The following is a 10,845-nucleotide window of genomic DNA, read 5'->3' on the forward strand; positions in this document are numbered from 1 at the left end:
TTTGATATTTTATGTGAAACTTTAATTTCCAACAAAGAAATGCAGTTTTTTTTCTTCAGTTTTAGGTCTTTGAAGAATATATGCTCCTGTAATCTCAAATAGCACAACATTTAGGTTTTACTATTTATAAAGAGCAGCACACACACACACACACACACACACACACACACACACACACACACACACACACACACACACACACACACACACACGCATTATCTATACCAAGTGAGCTATTTTATTCAGGGCTCTTTGGCAGAACGAACATAACTCTTGCAAAATCTGTCTTTCTTTCATTTTAGAGTGCTGTCTCTGTGTAAAATGTGAAATTGGGGGCCCTTTAAAATGTAACCAAAGATCTCTAGTGAGCACTTTTAAGCAGTGGAATTCCTCTTTCTGGTATTTCTCTTTCAGATTGAAAATATTGTGAAAGAAAATAGATTTTGTGAGCTGTTTGCTGTGGCAGAAATGGAAAGTGAGTCCCACTTTATGTTGTATTAAATCTCTAAAGCTACCTTTTCTCAAAAGCAGCCAAGTTGGACTATTTATTTAGTTTTGATGGTTACATAGTTATGTTTTATTAGTAATTTAGTTATGTAGTTAATGTTTACACAGCTGAACTTTCTTGTATCTGGTGTGTTATTATGTTGTAATAATGTGTTATGCATACTTGCTGCATAATGATACATATAACTTAAATTTAAGAAAACATTTTTAGTTTGTTGAACAGTTCATCTCTTGCTGTTTTTATACTCTGTTTCATTTCATGCTCAGAATACATTTGAAAACATTTGATTTTCTGTGTGGATGACTTCTATCTCTGATCTTTGAACCTGTGCACAGAGACTATACTCACCCTCTGGGGCGTGAGCGCAGGTGATGCAGCTGCTCTTATGCACTTACTATAGCACACACACACACACACACACACACACACACACACACACACACACACACACACATGCACACACACACACACACACACACACACACACACACACACACACACACACACACACACACACACACACAAACACACACACACAAACACACACACACACACACACACACACACACACACACACGTACCCTCACGCTGGGATATAGGTTTAGCCAACAGGGCCCTTCATAGATCAACCTCCCCTGACAGCTCTCTTAAATGTCCTTGGCAGCCCCCCAACCCCCAGCTCTCGTCCCCTCTCTATTCTGCACCTTTTCCTCTCTGGTCGAACCTCTGATGGATGCTACCATATTTCTCTGCCTCTCTCCTCGGGAATGCTCCCATAACCACTGGGCCCTGTAATGCATGACACAATCTGTATATATCCCATTAAGTGTCACATTGTGAATGAACCTGTTTCTCCGCATGCAGTTCGCCTTGCAGAATGGCATGCAGGGGCTGCAACCTGACCAGCTCCTCTGAAGTCAAGATACATGTCTCTCAGACCCAGAGTTAGCCGTTTAACTATTCTTACAAGGAATGTTTCGACTGCGAAAACTGTTCCGTAGCACTGAGTTCATATTTGAGTTTATATGCTGATTTTTATTTACATGATCTGCTTCTGTAGTTACAGTTTTAGTGTCAGTTTTCTTTTTTCCTAAAACAACACCTCATCTCCTGAAACTCGACGTCCTCACAAGACTGTGAAGAATTACACTTGCCCTTCGCAGTCCCCAACTAATATTTGTTTTTTTTACATCATGAGGTTTTGTACACACTCTCTGCTTTGCTATCAATCACATTTTTAATTTAATGTATGAATATGTGATTTATGTTGCTCAGGCAGAAGATATAAATCTATTTTGCAGAGAGATGAGGGGGGTTGTGGGTTGGGGGTGTAAGAGCGCTGATGTTCCCTTATTGATTGGCTGGCTTAATAGTGTTTGTTCTTTATAGCTGATCTCAGGAAATAAAGCAAATAAATAGTTGAGAATCAGTTCAGTCACTGCGATGCTCACGAGGATGGGAGAGAGACGGAGTGAGGAGGAAAGAACAGGAGTGGAATAGTAAGAGAATGAAACAGCAGCATGTCCTCATGAAACACAAAAGATAAATACTGCTGATTCATATGCATATTGTCAAATTACAGATGCTTAATTCAATTAAATCACACAGTAAGAATTCATTACAGAACTACCTTTTCTCTGTGGTATCCGTTGAGTCTAACTAAAACCAGGGCACACGTCACATTATGTTTTCATCACTTCTCCATGAAGCTGCTGCATTGAGCTATAATACACTTTGCTTGCAGGTATATTCCTTTGTGTGGTATTGACATCTTGCCACAATGTCACAAGTGACAGGACAAGATGTTTTTCTGTAAACCCAGAAGCCACATGGTGAGATGTCAGTCTTGAGTCACATCTTTTCTGCTAATGAAGATTGTCAGGCCATTATTTGCTCTAAGACTGCTTTACAATTCTCAAAGGATTTGTCCAATTGATGTGAAAACAGAACTGTGGTTATTGCCCAGTATACCAGGCTCCTCGGGGAGTGATGGGTAGAATGTGTCTAGACGTGTCAAGTTAGGGAGGGGGGGGGGGGGGGGGGGAATGAATGAGTTTAGGTGAAGTATACTTGACTTCATGTTATGTATTGAAGTCATAACTGTGGATGGATTTAAGATCAGATTCCACATGGAATATCATAGGAACAAATCATACTTTTAGTATTTCTCTGGAGCATATACATCGTGCATCAGTTGTCCGTCTCCAAACCTTAACCATAACCCATGGAAGAAAACTCTGAAAACACCTCAGATCAGTGACTTTTTCCAACTTGGTCCACACTGAGAGGAGGAGAGGACAGCATAAATCCAGCCCATTAGCCCTTAGGTCTGCCGATGACAGGTCCCGCCCCACGGCTGATGTAAACCAAACTTCCTGTTCGGAGATGAAGAAGCCTGTCAAGCAGCTGCAGCCACCTCGACCCCTGTCACCCTCCCTCTGTGATGCTCTGGCATTAATAGTAAATCAATTCTAAATGAGGGACACGGGAAACGAGAGAGAAATAAAAGGATGCGTCCATCTCCGGTGGAGGGACGTGCAGAGGCGAAGATGCTGGAAGGCAGGCTGGTTGAAGAGAGCTACACAAGGTATTTTAAAAGCATGAAAACACTTCCCTTGTCTTCTCTCTCCCTATCTCTCTGTCAGCTGCTCAGGATAAATAGCAAGTTCTGATGTGGACAAGACACATCGGTTAGCGAAAGTGGCTCCAGTGACATTCTCCAAAGCAAAGAGAGCTGCAGGTTTTATATTGTGCTTGTTGCTTTCTAAAAAGGCTGCAGCTGTGACTTGGAAAAATGTACTATGACATAACTTCACAGAATAAAGGATGCACATCCTGATTGTACTTTTCTAACCTGCTCTCTTTATGACAACACTCTTCCTCATATTGTTTTTATTAGATTTCTCACGTTTTTTTCAGAATTGTTTTGTCGTGTTTTTCATCACTGGAGGTTTTGCCATTTGACCAAAGTCTCCCAGCCTACAGGCTACAAATGGCCTGATCATGTCTCATCATGCCTATTAGCACATTTATCTCAGCCTAAAATAAATGACTACAACATGTCCTTAGTTGACCTGTGCCATCATGAACACAGACCAACGTTACATTACAGACATTTAGTTCTAAATACTGCACAAAGCATCTTCCCCTTTTGAGGCTTTAATATGGGATATTTAATATACCTACTATGAATAAGATCCTACCTAGTATGAGAATACTGATGATCTTTAATTTAAATTGGTTTTGGGAGGCTTGGTTGAACAAAGTTTCAACATATATGTGTTCTGTGTGAAAAAAGAAACGCTGTAAAACTGTCCTGCCAGCCGCAGTCAAGCACTGGCCCTCCTCCTGTGTTTCTGTCGCTGTCTTCTCAGTGGGATAATCAGCCATTCTCCTGCAAGGTAATTCCTGCTCAGGAGTGCATGTGGCCGACACTGCGGAAATTCATTTTTTGGTTTAATTTCAGGCCTATTGATCGTGGAGCGCTTTACGACTGCATGACATCCATAATCACAACAATGGTGTGACAGCGGAGATAAATAATGTGGCTAAGGCACAGAGAGAAGGAGGGATGTAGGGATGAAAGGGAAGCAAATTGAAAAACAAGGAAGAGCAGGTTCCATCTCTTACTGCGTTCTGTATTAATTACTGAACCCCACCCTCTTACACCCTCTGAGCCTCAACCCCTTCACCTGATTGATCTCCCCTCAGAGGCCATAGATTAGTTTTCTTCCCAAACTTGTCTGAAATCTGTTTGTTTAAGCACCCATTAAAAGATAGGAACCAGTGCTCTACAGTAATTACCAAGGATACTGTTATATCTATAATTATTATGATTAGTGGAGCAGAATTAAGTCACTGCTGTACAAACCACAAGGGGCCCAAGTCACAGCATGATTATGAGGTTTTGCATATACTAATGCTGCACTTGAGTGTAAGCCGGAGCAATGTTGCTGAAATGAATACAAGTTGATCCCGGCAACAGAGGCTGCATACTGAAGAGCAGAAATGTTCACACCAAACATTTAAATTGTAGGAGCATGAAATGAACTTGTCCTGGTGGAGCATGTTGACCAATGTATAACATGCCACTAGCCCTTGGGTTTAAAATTAGATTTCACATTTCTTATTTTTATAAGATATTTGTGGAAATATGCACACATTCCTGGCACACTATTGAGTTCTTTTCTTCTCAGTAAGCATAAATGTCGTCCAGTGTGGTCAGTGTTTGTGTGGGCAGAAACTTTAAGAGCCCAGAGAGCTGGTTTATGCCAGCAACAGAGGCCACAGTGGGCACCCTGCTTAACCCTAGCTCTGTTTATGTGTAACTTCAGCAACATTGCTCGGTTTCACCTGCCCCCAGCTCAGGAACAGCTTGAGAGCTACATTATAAATACATCATGTAATGAGATGTGATAAACTGAAGACCCGAAATGTGACCTTTGCTAGTGTACATGCAGTTAAATGCTGGTAGTGTCTAATAAACAGTGGTGCCGGTGATGCAGCAGTGCATAAAGTATGCCTCTTCTTATTGTTGGAGTCTGAGGGGGCTCATAAAATGTCTCAAGTCAGAAAGGCGATAAGGATGCAGAGTTAATGTGCGACTTGGCACACAGTTTTATTTGTGCAGAGGCGCAGAAGTCCCACTTCTGGAGAGGCGTAGCTGAATGGATACTGTTGCAGGACAGCTGAGACAGAACAAGGAGCAGGAGAAAGAGGACGTGACCATTTCATTACCGCTTGATGAGAAGAACAACACAGGACTGAATCGATGTATCACTTAGAGCTGGCTTTGGTTTACAAAATAAATTATCATTAAAAACTCAGAAAATCAGTTATTGAAGTTTTATGTTTGATACGTTTTATCTGACGTATTGCAAAACTATTAAAGTAAAAATATCTTTTAAGATCTTTCATTATTGACCATATCAAAATATAATAAATATAGTCGAGCCTGAGAAAATAACTCTGATGTCATAGTTATGTCATCAGGTTTATCTCAGCTTGGGCTTAGACGTTTTAAAAGTAATTCTGTTCAACAAACATAGCAGCAGGTGAAAGGTTTGAAAGGTGTGGGTATTTACCTGACAGGGAGGGTTTCATGAAAGACAGTGTCGAGTAGCATTGTGGGACATTTAGCATTCAGTGTTTTTGAAACCAACAGTAAGGATATCCTTGCCTTTGCTATTGTGATTTTGTATGTGTCCATTGCAAGTCCACAAATTCTATAGAATCCACCTCTAAACACTGTGAAATTGATTGAAAAATGTTTGCCCAACTCTGATGAAGCTGGACATGCTGCACAAACACATGGCAGAGCTCTTATTGGTGTAAAGCAAAAAAAAAAAAAAAAAAGCAGTGAGTAAGTGTCAAAGCAAATTTGCTTTGACACCTTAGAATTGATTTCAAGCCATGTCACATGAAGTCGCTGTAAAAAAAATACCATTGCTTGTTTTCTTTACGCTGAGCTGCAGAAATTCTCTGCTGCTACACACACATACATAATGAGACATGGCTTGGTAACAAAACAGTGTCTTGTTGGCGTTCGGGATGAGCGCCACTGGGAGTGAATTGTTCAACAAGGCTCTACACCACTGATCAGCTATAGCTATTTATATGTGAGTCAACACCCGGCCTGCTGTCTTTTTAGGGAGGGCCAGTGACCCTATCGTGGACACGACCTGTTAAGAGAAGCAGCCTTTTCTTATCTGCATGCCCTTGGAGTACGCGCCCATTGATATGCCACCTTGACTCTATCTTCATGCCAAGATGCTTCCAATTATGCGAGCCGCTGGAGTGAGGCAGAGCATGGGGTTTCTGTACGATGGAAACTGGTCCATGGGTAATGTGATACCGCTTCTTTCTCCCCACAGGGATGGTTGCTGCTCATGGAGGAGGGGTGGTAGAAAGAACAGCCAATTCTCAACTCAACACTTCCCAGTTCACCACATTTCACACAATCTCTTGACCCCAGTCGGTAGACTGATCTATTTAATAAATGGTTCATCACCGGGGCCAGAGCTCTGCAACAACCTGCATCTATTACATACAGCAGTTCAATACATCATGTGGGGATTTTTCGCTGTGACATCAGTTCATGTGTTATCAATCTTTCTTTAGATGCTTCTTTTTTTTCAGGCAGCCTGATGTCACTGACAGCCGTTCGGAGGTGACCGTGCACGCAGGGAAGCCCCGAGACCGATAGCCGGCTGAAGTGACACGCTCAGTGTTGGACAGCCACTGGGAGAGTGAGAGGTGGATGCTGAAGAGCTTTGCAGACTGACTGTGTATAGCCTGTGAAAGCTTCTTCACCTACCAGGATGTTTGTGTCAGACATTATTCTGTTCTTTCATGTCTATTTTCTTTTCTGCTTCTGGTAATCTTTCTTTGTTTGCTCTCTTATCTCCGTTTCCACTGTGGACAAGAAACGGATCTGCATTTATTTAAACATTGATTCTTTTAATGAGAAACTTCTCCTCTTTTCAATTTCAAGTTCCTATTCATATTCCATTTAATCCCCTCACTTCCAGAAGAGGGCAGCACTTCTTTACCAAACGTAATAGTAGCCTCTGCCATAGTAGCATTCTGGCATTTGAAGCTCTCCTGTGTAATTTATTGAGGAAGAAGTACGCAGACAGAAGTCATCATCATCAAAGCCGAGAAGATGCTGCTCATTCCCTGCATGCTTCTCATCACTTTAATCTCACGTCTCCCACTTCACAATTTCAAAAAGGAAGCTATGCAGACTAAACTGTAGTGTGTCATATACACTGTGATTTATGAAAAGTGCACAATGCAATTTACACCAGACTTCAGTCACTTCCACTTGTATTGCCCGTCACCCTTCTTCCCTCACTCTCTCAGCTCTTGCCTCTCAACTCGTCTAACTTTTTCATCCCCCCCCTCTCCTCTTTGCTTTTACTCCACCCTATAATCACGCCGGTTCATGGCTCTCATTTGGAGCGGTATATATAGCAGTAATTGTCAGGGTGCAGTACAGAGACTGGGCAGGCCATGTGTACTCTCTCACAGGGCTGTTTTGCAATACATCTCGTATGGAGAGGATTGGGATGGTGGGGGGTAAGTACGTGCACAAGCACGTGCACACACACAAAGATACATTAAATGTAATGCTCAAGCAATATACAGTAAGCACAGAGAAGTAGATCACATTTTACAAGCACCTAAGGACAGGCATTGTGCTAATTTGCAAGTGTTCTCTGAGCGACTATTCATTTACTCTCGCAATAAACCTGACATGGAAAGTGAATGTGTCTCATAATGTTTTTTTCACTCAACAGGATTGGATAATTATGCAAATTAATTCATTAGTAATGAAAGCATCTCCTTATCGGTATTCATTAATAATCCCAGGTGATGAGTTAGGGCCTGTGCGTCAGGTGGGCTGCTTATGATCCATGAGCACATGGAAACTCACTCACATACTGTGTACATGCAAAATTATAATTAATTAGAAGTATACGAAAACACTCGTGCGCATTCATCAGTTTCTTAGATTATGCAGCAGCTCATCACCCCTGACGTGATAAAATAGCACATCGTAATGAAGGCAGCACAAAACCAGACGGATTCAACGGTTTTCTTTATCAAGGCAGCCATGTGGCCTTCAGACATTCCTGCTAAATAATCAAAAGTTTGATCAAAACGTGTGTGTGTGTGTGTGTGTGTGTGTGTGTGTGTGTGTGTGTGTGTGTGTGTGTGTGTGTGTGTGTGTGAAGGGCTTGGCTCCGTGTAGCTTGTATGGACAGGTCTGTCATTCAGAAAGCGCACACAGTCTCCATTGTGGAGCCGTCTGTGGTCCCCATCGGGTCAGGGTGGGGTGGCAAAGGGGGCCTCCCGAATAAAAACACGTGCAGCAAACAGGAAGTGGGCCTGTAAGGATAAAACGAGAACTGCGTGAGTGGTCGTTTATGAATGGATGTTGGTCATATGTCCTCAACTTTTTCACCTCTGATTGTTTTCTTTCTCCTATTCCGATTCATCTTGATGGAGTGATTCGCTTTGTTTGGGTTTCACCGTTGATGAGTCTATATGTCCGAGCTGCACTGGAGATGTAATCCAAGTCCTTGACACTATTATAGAGTGTCTGGGGTCGTGACATGTTTCCACAGAACAAGTGAAACTGAAACAAGAGCAAGTGGAGTCATCTCCAACCTGCATCTTCTCCAGTTAAAATGTTCCACAGAAAAAAAATGTCAAGACCTTATATTGTCTGTGAAGTCCAAACTTGCTCACAGTATGTGTGCCCTTGCATGTGTGTTTATAGGAATAGGTGATGCTGAAAGGGCATGAAAGGATGCTGAATGTCTGTGAGTACACTCTGTGAACCCAGGTGCTCTGCCTTCAAATAGTCCCTTCCTGTTTGCTCAGCATCTGTTTCATCCCAGCAAGTGACCACTTCACAGCTCCACTGTTTTCTTTCTGGGTGGACTTGACAGCTGTGATCGAATCAGACTTTTGTTAAGAGTACATTTCCTTTGCAGACATAGCTTGATATGCTTGAAGTTGCTTATTAATTCCTGGAAACTTGTGTGTATTTTTTCTTCTTATATTTCCTCAGTTCCCATGACGGGCACAGAAAAGCTAACAGCTTGAAAGGGTTGTGTTTGGGCAGCTTCATCATTTTAGGGGAAACCTTGTAAAATAAAGTTCCAGTATTCCACCGGCCTTGAAGCATCTAAAAACCAAGAGCCCATTGCTTAAGTAACCAGTTTGGACATATTAGATCACAACTCACGAAATAACTAACATATATCAGAGCAGGTGGAAGGAAAATGCTTCATATAATAAAACACCCACAATTCAGGTAACACACAATTCAAGCTACTTTCTCATCAACAAATATTCGGCAGCATCATGTTTTAGCAGCAAGGAGGCAGGAAGGAGCATAGCTTAGTATGTGATACAGTTTTATTGATTCACAGTAATGATGAATGAATGGATTGTGATTTGCCAGTGTCTATCCACAGTTATCCTCACACTCCTCCATACACATGGAGGCACAGATTCCTTTTGAGTGTATGCATCACAGCTAAAAGCAACCTAAATCACATCATATGAAATGTTATTTGTTTTATCTTTAGATGAGGTTAAAGTCCCTGAGAGCACAGCTTTCTATAAATATGATTGTAGATAAGCACCGTGTAGCTCACACTCTCAGCTTTCAAGACAAAATAAAAGCATAACTGGCCATGGAAAACAATGTCCCAGTGCTATGCCTGTAGCATGGCTACAATACAGTAATATGATGAGAGTGGTTAATATGAACCAAATTAAGATATGGAATGGCATATAATGTTAAATAACACAGAACAGACCATAATATGTCAAGAACAACTGTACACAAGCAAAAAAAACAGAAAAGCATCTCAACAAACACTCATTTTAGACTTTCAGATCCATCTTCTTACATTAGTGTGTCCAACCGTGTTAAGTAATAGGACTGTTTGTGCATGATTATAAAAACATATTCTAAAAAGAGTCATCAAGGCCCAGTGAGAAGGACCAAAATGTGCTAAAGTAATTTAGCCTGCAGTTGTCTTTATGACTTTGTGACTTGTCCTTTCCACAATGTGTCCTGGAAACTGTCCATTAGAAACCCATCTTAACAGTTTTAACCACTAAGACATTTAGCCAAACATATCAAACACATTAATGGGGTAAAACAACATGATTAACACAAGTTCCATGTTGTAAAGACCATGGAGTTGCATCATTGTTTGGTGTGGAGCTAACACGTTAGCAGAGAAAGTGTGGAGGGATGCAGAATATTTTAGCAGGCCTAGCTTTCTTAAAAATAAGGCCCCTGTTTACTGTGATGAAGCTCGAATTTAGGAGTTTTTTCTTTTTTACCCAGACAAACATGTTGTTCTTGTTGGGGAGCTGAAAATGTCGGCTTGTGGTCTCTGTATGGCTGCCTACAAAAAGGCAGCCCGCTAGTAAAAAGTGTTTCTGCAAAATTCTTTCTCCAAACTTCATTCCTTTGTATCCTTCTTTTTGACTTTCTCAATCTTTCTTTCAATCACCGTCTCCCTCACAAAATCTCTGAGAATATTTCTTGTAGTTTGTGTAAAGATGGAAATCATTCTGTGATTCCTTAAGTAACAATTCCAGAGTGTTTCTTTATGAAGCACATGCTATAGCCCGAACCGTAACCGTAATCTTATGTCTAACCCAAACAGACGTAATTAAAAGGTTTTTTATATGTTCTCAAAACCCAGCCCGCCTGCCCGCCACAATACTGTGGTTTTTATCAGGCTGTTTTTTCCTCCCATGAGAGAGTCTGGAAGAGAAAAACTGTACAGTTACAGTTGTTT

The sequence above is a fragment of the Taurulus bubalis genome, assembly GCF_910589615.1.
Source record: "Taurulus bubalis genome assembly, chromosome: 14".
NCBI lineage: Eukaryota > Metazoa > Chordata > Actinopteri > Perciformes > Cottidae > Taurulus > Taurulus bubalis.